Below are 11855 nucleotides of genomic sequence, written 5' to 3'. Positions count from 1 at the left end.
TTAGTGTTCAAACTCCCTCTCCCACTGCCCTGCAGTTTGCCTTTTTCATTAACTTGAATCACACTCAAACATAAAATATAGTATCCATTTTTTCTGGAGCTTTGCTTGGTCCTAGACTTCCTGTAGAACCTCCTTTCCCCTGCTCCCAGTTTTCTCAGCCTTAGAGAGAGGCTCGGCCAACTCCCAACCCCACTCTGCCCCTGATTTATAGATGTAGGTTGGACCTAGTAGGGCTCACCTGGTCTGATGAGTCAGCAGAAGTAGTTCTGCATCGCTCTGCTGTCACACCAGCTGAATAGCAAAAGTCAGCTCTATTGTGGAATTCTAAAGGTTGGTTTTAATATGCCATCATTCTGTATTGATTTCCATAGGACTTTTCCATATGGAGCTCACCTAATGACCTACAAATCAAACTAGCCCAACTAACGGACCCAGATTCGAGGTTGCAGGTATTTTTTTTTTATTGATTTTATTCTTCTCCACGTTTCCTTACCTAGAATTTGTCTACCGAATGATGGCAAGAATTGCTTTTGTGTATCTGGGGTTTTAGATAACATCTGGCCCTCTGGAAGAAATCGTTTTCACTGTGAAAATCCTAAAGGCCTTTTGCTTTAAATTTTTTTCTAAGCATGATGGCAATAGACCAGACTTTGCCTAGTGACTCCGTAAGAAGGCTCAGCTGCCCAAGCCACGTAGCAGGAATACGAGGCCCAGACAGTAAAATTCTCAGGATGATGCCGTTCTGTGTGGTCTGCTCACTTTGCACCCCAATTTGGCATGTGACAATGTGGCTGGAATCACTTGCTCCAGCCTTTTCAAGACATAATTAACTCAATCCCTCATGGAGTGCATTTCTGTGAACATCAGATTAACTCCCGATCTAGACAGATGCCTTCCCTTGATTTCCTGGTATGCTCATCTGTCCTTTCAGATAGCAAATACCTGATGCATTGATTAGTAATGCAGGATTGAGCTCTGCAAAAGCAATAGGAATGCTAATTGTATGTAATATATTAAATGTGCATACGCTGTCAGAGCTGGGCTCCCTAAATTACTACCCAGGTTCCATGTACAGAATGAAGAAGAAAATGAATATTGCTTAGTTAGCTCAGCTCACACTGTATAACCCCATTATAATCCCCATATATCACCAGCGTGGTTGGTTTGTAAAGCGAAATCCGAGACACCGCAGCAGAACTGTTCAGAAATATACCTTTATAAAGGCGGGCACCGAAAACGATCAAGATCTGAAAGGCTTAAGGGGCTGCATTCCGTTCGTTGTGCGAGAAGGATGACACGCTTCCCCAGAAAGGAAGTAGCGTGATCTTAGTGTAGAGCTTTTGACTTCTTTTTGATCAATAAAAGAATTAACAATTCTTATTTTAAGCTGGCCGCTTTCAAGTCAATGGGCGTTTTGGCGTTGACTTCAGTGGGTCCAGGATTTCCCCCCAGGTGCCAAGCTACCAATGGCGAGACTTACTTGGGGATTGGACATTACTCCAAGGCCTGAACTTGCTTCCACTAAAGTCCATGGTAAAACTCCCCTTGACTTCAGTTGTTCTCAGATCACAGTTGTGGGCCACACTCCCACACCCTCACTCGTGTCTGAGCGGCATGGTCACCTGCCAATGGTCCCGCTGACTTTAGTAGGACCACATGTGCAGTAAAGGGTCTATCCCAAGTGAGCAAGGGTATCGAAATACAGCCGCATGTGAGGTTGTCAGCTCCTTGGGTTAGCTTCATCCAGTTGTTGAGATAGTTGTCTTCTCATCAGAAAGTATATGTGTGGTATGTGAGTGGAGGGATGGGGGTGAAGATAGATGTGATGTCTATAGCAGATCTTCAGTGTAATCTTGACGAACCTGCTCAGATGTGCCATATTCACTCGATCTGTGCTATGCTGCTTTCATGGAAGTGAAAGTTTAGAAGAAACAACTCACCCCAAATAACAGGGGTAAGGTGGGGCCCTGGTCTCCCTCATTTTGTGGTGGAATGATCAGCTTTGCCAACCACACACAGGTCTTTGACACCAGCTGAGAATCTGGCTCACAATCAGCCTAGCTCGATTAGAACCAATGCCAACTTATCCCAGTTGAGAAACCAACCTGGAATTTTTATTCTATTTCTTACCTGCGTGAATTGACCTGCATAACAAACCATGCTATCTATGTCACAAATAAGACAAAAGTGTATGTACAATAGGCTGTTGTCTGAATAGCCTGGAAAATGATTGATTGTTTCTAAGCTACCTCTTCAACCTCTGTGAGAGGCAGGTTTGCTCTTTCACTCCCTGTACCAGTGGAGAAGACAGCATATTCCATCCATGGGGGATGGAGGGAATAGAGGTTTTTAAGGCCTGGCTTGACAAAACCCTGGCTGGGATGATTTAGTTGGTGTTGGTCCTGCTTTGAGCAGGGGGTTGGACTAGATGACATCTTGAGGTGTCTTCCAACCCTAATCTTCTATGATTCTATAATCAGAGTGCCTTACATTGATCTTGACTGAGTCCCATCTCGCTGAATGCTTGGGACGATGTGGGTGAGCTCTGAGGGGACCGTGTCCAGCCCTTGCTGGCTGGAGGTAGCTCTTAGCAGGATGAAGTCTGAGGACAGCGTGGGAAAGCGGGTGAAATGGTGGGAGTCGCATCCCAGTGGCAGATCAGCTAGGTGCTGTACAGCACAAGAAGCCAGTTGAATGGAGATTAGTTTGTAAAATGTAATTGAGAAACTTGGAACGTGCCTCACAAATGATCAATCAAAAGGGCTTCCTGGCCTCACTCAGTGCCAGGCTCACGTGAGAACAGAGTGAAGGAAAACAGGGTTCTCCGTTGTTTGACCTCTAGCCATGTGGCAGCATTCTTCGGACTGAAATGGGTGGTGCCGTGTGAACAGAGAGTAACCTAACGTCCTGTAGGGTGTCTTTAACACATTCCCAACTGTCCACTCTGGGTGGACTCTTTTTTTGTTTCTTTTACTGCTAAAGTGCTGATTACTCTTTGGTGGTGAAAATTGTACAGGTTTACCTGCATGGGGGTGGGGAATGTCACCTTTCATTGCTTAAATTGGTATTTAACAAACTCAGCACATACTTCAGAGTGACGAACTTTCAGTGTTTATTATCTGGAGGCCTTGTCAGTGTTAATTAGATGCTTGTTTGTCTGAAAACTCAGTGCTTTCATTAGGTCCTACCAACTCCACGTATTTCTCTTGCAAAGGCTGGTGCAAGCCATAGGGACTGCACAGCCTGTGTGGCTGCACTAAATGCATGAGGGGAGGTTTACAGAAGAGCCTAAGGGAATTGGGAAACCAATCCCACTCAAAGGCAGCACCTCCCCACTAATGGTTTGCTCGTAATGGGACTGCTGCATTAGACACTTTTGAAAGGCCAGCCCCCAGGTGTGGTCCATATGACATTTAAAAGTCCTGCTTTCCCCAGACAACGTAGGGCCTGAAAGTCAGTGGGTCTCTTTCTACTGACTTGCTTGGGGATGGGGGTAGCTTTGTCGAGTTTGCATCAACCAGAACTTCCTCTTGAAACAAGTCTCCCCTTTACAACTCTGCTTCTTTTCCCCCTTCAGAAGCTACCCACTTAGTGTCCTGCCTCTTCCACATGGCTGGAATTTGTGACACATTTAGACCAGTGCTGAGAAATGTAGTCAAGTTGGGAAAAAATCTTGCACGCTGTTGTATCTCTGGGAACAGAGAGTCACTTAAGTGCAGAATCAACAGAGACTTCTTTCTCCTGACTACATTCTGATCCATGCAAACATTCCTTCTCACAATGAAATCCCTCTCTGTCATTAGGAGATGAAGGGGGGGCTATTTCATATACTCACCCATCTGCGGTCTTTTTTACACTCCCCTCCTTTCAGTACCGATGTCTGTCTCTTTTTCTCTCTCCCTTTCTGCATGTGTGATTACATGTATTACGGACAAAAAAACCTAAGTTAAAAGAACGTTAAGGCTGCAAAGTCAAGCACACAGAAGTTAGAAAAGGCCAGAATTCACGTTGCTGGGCAGGGATATTTGCTGACAGCAGAGGGGTGAGTAGACTCAGGAATCTTGGGTTCCATTCCAGGTTTGTGCAGGGGGTGTGCTCTAGTGGTCACAGACTCTTCTGCCCCTATTCCCCCGCAAGCCCGACCCCTTTTGCCCTGTCCCCATCAGCCTATCCCTGTGCCAGTCCAGTCTTCCCCAGTTCTTGGCTCCTTGCCCATCCAATTGCAACATCCCCCGCCCCACCCCTTCCCACCCCTTCCCACCCAGGTGCCCGTCCCAGTCTTCCCTTCCACCCGCAGACTCCTTGTACCAATCCACCCCCTCTATTCCACCCCTTTCCAGTTCTTGTCCCTTGTTATTTCTGTCAGCCAGCTTCCTCCTCCCCCGCGCTGCCTGGACCCCAGCAGGGAGCACCGACGGCACCAGGGAGACAATCTACCGGCTCACAATTCCTGTGTCCAGCACAACAGCGCCCTGCTCCTCCGTTTGGAGGAGCAATTGCGGAGAAAGTCCCTGCTCAGCCCTGGGGTGGAGCATGCTCAGTACAGACAAAATCTTCAAGAATTTAGCTGCCAAACTCCAACAAATCTCTACTAAGTGTGGGCAAGCTGAATTTTTCAAAGGCTTACGAGTTGGCCACATTTGGGCGGTTTTTCACCGGACGGCATAAGGCACATCCCTGATACCAAGGTGACCTTCCTGACATGTTTCAAGGCCTTATTTCAAGGCACTAGAGCCTCACCAAAAAAGGTTGTAAGAATTTTTTCAAGGTGGGCAAAAGCAACATATCTTTTCCTAATCTTTCTCTTGAAAACGACTGACAATTTTTGCTGGAACTTTTCAAAAAACGTCAGCCTGAGGCACACACCTGGCATGGAAAATTTCAGTCTCAACAGCTAAAATTTGGCTAACTTATAAGCAACTGAAAACAGGGTCTTATAATGGGAAGTGTCAGGCAACCTTACCTGTAGACGCTGTACCAGCTCCACCTGTGATCTGTCTGCACACATAGATAAAGGATACTGCTGTAATTCTATACTGATATCGCTAGCTCATATTAGAGATATAAAATTAGAATCAGAGCTGTCTATTTTATGCCACTATGTAAGCTGGGGTCAGTGCTTTTATTCTAAACCTTTGTTTTCCAGAGCTTTATGTCTGGATCATAAAAATTGAGGAGAGAAACAAAGCACATAAAAGAAGTTAGCAGCTGCAGCTGCTTTTGCTTTGTTGTGCTTGTATAGCTCATAAACAACTTTGTTTTCCAAAGTGAAAATATTCAGGCCAGCAGCACATAACACAGACTCTTCCCTTTTGCCTTCGGGTGTTTGCTTTAGAACACAGTAGCTGGTGTCTTTCCAATAATAACAGCTCATCAAGATTTTTAGGATGCAAACTCAGTGTGACTGTGCAACAGCGATATTGACCCACAGCAACTCTGTGCCTTCTGCAAACCTGGGCTCTGATCCTGCAAGCTCAGCCATGCAGGCAGCCCCCTGCAACCATGAAGAGCCAGCGGCAGGGCAAGACATCATGCCATGATAGACTGTAGTGGATCCCTAGCTGCCGTTCTGCTCTGGTTAGTGTATTGCACCCATCACCGGGAAGTCCCAATGACTTCCAGAAGGACACTGAGTGACATGAGTAGCAACTACCCTGAACTTCTTTCTGTCCCTCCCTTCCTTGCTCCCTCCCTCCTTTCTTCCTGGAAAAATGGCATGTGGATTTTTTAAAAATACATCTTTAAATGTGTATTTTGGTGTGCTGTGCCCTGGGCTTACATTAGTGAAGGCAGGTGGGAAAAAATTCACGTGGCACTTGGAGTGGAAGGGGGTGAGGTTTGTGGCAGTCCCTGTGGGAATTTGTTCTACAGTCTGGAAGAAGCCCCCCCAAAACACTCCTCTCCCCCACAGACAAGTTTTGCCCTTGCAGCAGAAAGCTCCATTATGCCTGAGGAGTGGAGTTATTGACCACGACCTTCATCCTGATGCTTTAGGTGATCTTTACCCCAGGCCCAGATCATTAAATGCCTTGGTGGGAAGGACCAAGGAGGAAACCCTGCTCTCATTGAAATCAGTGGCAAACCTCCCCCGGACTGCAGCAGGGCCCAGATTTCACACCCGACTTCTTGTGTCTGATGTGATATTCGCTGGGAAGCCAGGGTAGAGAGCAGGTCGCATGTGCTCGCAGCAGCCCGTGTTGCTGAGGAGATGTGCTGCAATGTTCTGTGCTGATTGCAGTTGCCTCAGGGCTGACGGTTTCATGTCCAGGCAAATTGCATTGCTGGGGTGGAGAGTACCCCATGCAAATAGGAGCAGTTTAAAAACAAAATAGTATTTCCTTCTCTCTCTCTCTGCCCCTCCTATGAGGTGAGTAACCTTGCCATTCCACACCCCTTCTCTTCCTGAGTTTCCTACAGACTCTGCAGTGAGGCATCCCACAGCCTAACCAGAGAACCGATGGTCAGCTTTCCAAACTGCCCCCAGGAACTGAGCTCCTGGCTGAATGTTCTCTGCAGGCCCAAACATTTGAGGGGAACGTACATTTTACATGGGGCCGAGTGTGCCGAGCGCGGGAGCAAACCCTGCAAGCCGTGAGCGCTCTTCCTGCAGTACATACGTCATCTGTAAGAAAGCAGAACGGAGCTTCACAGCTGAACCTTTTCTCTCAGCTCCTCCCCAGACTCAGCCATGCTTAAACCCTAATGAAGAAACGGTGTGGGGGATCCAGTTCTGCTGGGCTCTGGGAGTCTCTTGCGTCGGGGAGATCTTGGTACGGGCCTTTTTTATTCCTTTGTTAAGGGGCTGGGTTTATTTCCCCAGCAGCACAGCCCTCTGCTAGAAAAGGGTCACACATGGTGCTGTGGGGTTGTTCTTGCAATTCATAGAGCTTGGATGTAATCAGCGGTCGTGGGTCACCGGTGTGGTTAGATGTTTGGCTATGTGTGTGTGTTCTCCCTGTGTGCTGCCCCAGCTCTGTGCAGACAGCCAGCACAGCAGACCTGGAGCGAACCGCCCAATGACCACAAGATCCGTTAAGGTACGAAGGCGCCAGGCCAGCTTTATTGTCGACAAAGCACGGTAATAGCATCTGTCAGACTCTATGAGGATACTAAGACATGTATGCCCGCGACAACGGATGCAGCTCAGTGAATGGCGGGACTTTCCATTCCCCTCTCAGCTGGACAAAGACACTCCCTTTGAGATACCTCTTTATACCCCATTACAAACAAGTTAGTAGTGCCTCTGATATAGTCATTGCCCCCTGACCTGGCTAGTTATCACCTTGTCCATGTTGGTTCAATCAAAACATTTCTATTACATACTATCATCCTTATCTTTTAGGAGGGGTCAGTGTTTTCCTGCTATCCTTGGGGAATGTTTTTGTACCATCCTTGATATCGGGGTGTTCTGGTACCATTTGATACTGGGATGTGTTTGCGTGAGCACTCTGTGCCTAGCATTTCTTAGGCATGAGCATGTCTGCAATATCAGCCCTGTTCTTGCCAAATTCCATAAGCAGGTCCTGCCTCATACCAGGCCTCTGATACAAGGGCTTATGTCTCAGGCTCTCTTCCTGCTGCAGCTGTCCCTGACACTGGTCATTTCCTTTGGATTCAGCCGGGTCATGCCCCTGTGAATCACAACAAGCCATTGGTCCTGGACAGTATTCACCCCCTGTGGCTTGCTGATCCACAGCAGTATCCTCCTCCCATTTCTCTGTCCTTAAATACTACACAAGACAGACACCCCTGCTGTGGCTGGTGATGTGCTTCCAACAGCAATTGCTCCGGTCTGCCTGGAGTTACACTGGGGTAGCTGCTACACCCCTGTGACTGGGCCAGCACTGAGCCCCTGCGGTTTAAACAGACCCATTTGGGATCATGCCTGTATGTACTGGAGATCCCGTTCTTGTTGCACTCCCTGGGTGTGACCCAACTCCATTGATTTCTACTTAGATGATTAGCAGTTTGGGGCAGGGACTGTGTGTAGACACATACGTACAGCGCCCAGCACAATGAAGCGTCTAGGTGGGACCAATACATCCTGCTGACAATGGTGATTTCACTGGGGTGCTTTGGGCCTCTCACACATAGCCCTAACGCATCCCTCTGCTTCTGATTGCTCTTTGCCCCCTGCCCCACATCTCTGCTCCAGCAACGCCCCCGTTAGATGACAAACTCTCTGCCGATGACGTTGTAAACTCAACTTTAGTTTGCAGGCTCCTTGGGGGCAGGGACCTTGTGTAACTAGCACAAAAACCTCCTTCCTTAGAGGTTTTTAAGGCCCAGCTTGACAAAGCCCTGGCTGGGATGATTTAGTTGGGGTTGGTCCTGCTTTGAGCAGGGGGTTGGACTAGTTGACCTCCTGAGGTCCCTTCCAACCCTGAGATTCTGTGAAAGTCCTATGCACTCCTGACAGCGTGGTGTACGGTAAAGCAGTAGTAATGCCCTAGATCCTGCTTTCTTCCTGCCTCCCAGTTTTGCCTGCCTGACTTCAGGGGCCCTCTGAAGTGAATTTTCCCATTGATTTAAGTGGGAGCATGACTCAGGCATCTGCTTCCCCCTCCAACCCTGCAACTCACCCACACACGCCAGTCTAACTAGCTAGCCTTGGGGAAGGTGAGTCAACCTGTCGCTCCAACTCCCTCCTGCTTCACTTTAATTAGACAAGCGTGTGATGAACAGCCCTCCAGCTCCCAGAGTGGTTCCAACCCGCAGGCCCTGGGAAGAGTCATAAAGCTCCCTTTGCATTTGGATCCTCACTGGGCTTCCTGATTCTTCCGTGCTGCTGTCACTTCTTGTGGGAACGATTCACAGCTGGTCCCTCCTGCTTTTCCCCAGCGGGGTGACCCAGCCCCATTCATGGGAGTGTTGCCGTCAGTGGGAGCACGCCTGGAGCTTAAGCTAGCTGTTGGGGAGGTTATCCTGGAAGCTTTTCCACGTGGCCGTGATGCTCTTAGCATTAAACCTTGACCAGAGCCCTTTAAAAATGCCAGCTGGGGGAGACCCAGTGATAGCAGGAGGGGAGCTCACTCTCTCTCTCTTGCAGTCCTCCTTCCCGTGTCTGGCCTTTGCCCTCTCCCCTCTGGCAGCAGGCCAGAGGCGTCTCACAGAGGCTGATGAGGTAGCTGCAGACACAGAGCGTCCGGGACGCATGCTGACAGATGCAGGGGGAAGTCGGCATGGCAGGGACAGAGTGGCAGGGGTCTCTTTGTTACATTTTTCCACAGGGCTTACTTGTAACATCCCTGCGTCAGCCGTCAGCGCCTGGCCTGATTTACCATCGCTTCTCTGCAAGCCTTCAGATCTGTCCCCTTGCCGGGCCGTGCACAAGTCACACAAACGACATGTTGGCTGAAGCCCTTTCAGGGCGAGAGCCGACCGGCTGGCTGGGGCCTTTTGGTTACGCCCCAAATTCTGGCCCCAGCACACAGCCCAAGCAGCCAGGTGGCATTACTCTGGGGACTGAGGGCTAGAAACCACTGCTCCCAGGCTGCTGCTGTTGCAACCTCTGGGCTGGAAGAGCCTCCACATGGCTTCCCCTTTTCCCCTCTCAGAGCAATGACCAGGGGATCAGCCAGATCCCCATTGCACGGGTCTGCAGGGAGCTCTCGCTGGGTACAAACCCCAAAGCCTGTTTTCCCCTGCTTTTTGCACAGTGGAACTGCCCTGGCACCGTGTATGTGGATGGATACAGATAGTAGAGTATGCATCTGTGTGTGTGTAGATAGGGTGGGGTGTGGTCATGCAGGGAATACAAAATCCTCCTCTACATGTTTTATTTATAGTGTGCATTTCTTGTGCCATATTCGGTTACATTTCTTTCTACCACCCGGCTCTCCTCTGACATTGTGCCATGTGACACTTGCATTTAAAAGAAGACAGGCTGATTTCACCTTGGATATACCCATCTGCTATGCTGCTGCATTCTGCCTGCCAGGAACCTGGTGGGTCAAAGGAAACTGAACGCAAGGAACATGGATAGTACAAGCTGAGATCGCTGGGATTTGCTGACTATCCCAGCAAAGTCTTTTTGAATAGTTTAGTAGAGATGAAGTATTAAGAGGAGGACCATTGTTTCCTAAAGCCACAGGTGCAGATCCAGTTATAGCTTTGGGGCCAAATGCAGTACGGTCCTTGGGACAGAGACTGGGTTTCTCACTGCAAATTTGTACAGCTCCTGGTACAAAAGGGGTGTGATCCCTGATTGAGCCCCTACATGCTCCTGGAACGCAGTTCTTATTATTTTCAAGGGGTATGTGCCTGACAAAGATGTGCATCTGATGGTTTCTCAATTCCTTTTATGCCTGAATGTGTGAAGAGTAGCAGGAAACTCAAGCTCGTCCTAGGATTTTCAAACGGCGTCTCTCCTGGCCAAGTCTGCTCAGGATAATTGGTTCCATCACATGACCCACAGTCACAGCTGCACAGTGTAGGGGCCGGAGAATGGCCCTGCACCCTGGAGCAGACCCCATTTGCCAGGACAGGCAGTGCGGTCTAGTGGAGCAGGCCTGAGAGTGGGAGCGAGGAGACCTGGGTTCTAGTCCTAGCACTGCCCGGCTGGGTGATCGTGGGCACGGCCCTTCCAAGTCTCAGGTACTCATGTGGCCTCCATAGCTGTGGTAGCTGAGCCCCCATGGGGCTATGTGGGAATCTGGTACCTACCGTGCACCTCACATGGCGGGGAGTGGGCCTGGAACCCACAGCAGCCCCTCTCCCTGCTGGGGGTGGAAGAAGCCTTGAGCCAGCAGGGAATGGGGGTAAGGAGCTGGGGGAGGGGCTCTGGCACAGTGCGTACCCGAGGCCTGTTCTGGCTCCTTGGCCCTCCTGCTGCTGGGGCACAGGACTCACGAGGAGAGGCTGAGGGAACTGGGATTGTTTAGCCTGCAGAAGAGAAGAATGAGGGGGGATTTGATAGCTGCTTTCAACTACCTGAAAGGGGGTTCCAAAGAGGATGGCTCTAGACTGTTCTCAATGGTAGCAGATGACAGAACAAGGAGTAAAGGTCTCAAGTTGCAGTGGGGGAGGTCTAGGTTGGATATTAGGAAAAACTTTTTCACGGGGAGGGTGGTGAAGCACTGGAATGGGTTCCCTAGGGAGGTGGTGGAATCTCCTTCCTTGGAGGTTTTTAAGGCTGGGCTTGACAAAGCCCTGGCTGGGATGATTTAGTTGGGGTTGATCCTGCTTTGAGCAGGGGGGTTGGACCTCCTGAGGTTCCTTCCAACCCTAATCTTCTATGATTCTATGATTGTAAACCCAGATCTGTGGGACCTGTGCTTGTCAACTCAGTGGTTTGAAACCTGCTCTTGAGCACCCACACTGCATTGTAAACCTAGGCTTACAATTGCTGTACCTGGTCTAACAGCCATGCTAACACGTCCACACTGCACTACACAGACTGTCTGACTCAGATGTGCAGCTTGAGCTGCGTCCACACTGCAAAATGACAGGGCTTGGGCCCGAGCCTCATGCTCTGACCCACCTCCCAGCAGGGTCCCAGGGCCCACATCCTGAGTGCTTGCAGACCCGAATCAGGCAGATCTGTGTGTGGACAAACGGGGTCTTGGGTTCAAACCTGAGTCAGATCCTGAGCTTAGTGTGCAGCATAGACATACCCACAATGACAATTACACACAAGGCAAAGCTAGTCAAAGGCAGGTTGTCTTAATGTGTCAACTGTGGCAAGTTTTGACAAGATCAGATCCATAAATTGGTCATTGCAATAAACAGTCATAACATAACTCTCCTTAGTTCATCAGGCACTAGATTTCATTGTGTTAAGGATTTGTGCCCCACTCAGTTAACAGCACTCGGAGCTGTCCATGCTTCCTTTCCATTGCAGTGACAGTTCTATG

At 49.3% G+C, this 11855-nt stretch overlaps 1 protein-coding gene across 1 annotated transcript in view; it reads left to right on the top strand.

Annotated features, from left to right (window-relative positions):
- Positions 1–428: 428 nt before the first annotated feature.
- Positions 429–11855, top strand: part of FRMD6 (FERM domain containing 6) — a 117697-nt gene continuing 106270 nt past the window's right edge. Inside the window, exon 1 of the mRNA XM_084630695.1 lies at positions 429–449. The gene's annotated coding sequence lies outside the window, so the exon portion shown is untranslated. The remainder of the gene's footprint in view (positions 450–11855) is intronic.

The sequence above is a fragment of the Lepidochelys olivacea genome (genome assembly GCF_965140295.1).
Source record: "Lepidochelys olivacea isolate rLepOli2 genome assembly, chromosome: 6".
Taxonomy (NCBI): Eukaryota; Metazoa; Chordata; order Testudines; family Cheloniidae; genus Lepidochelys; species Lepidochelys olivacea.
The sequence above is the reverse complement of the archived record's forward strand: the minus strand, read 5'-3'. Positions and strand labels throughout refer to the sequence as shown.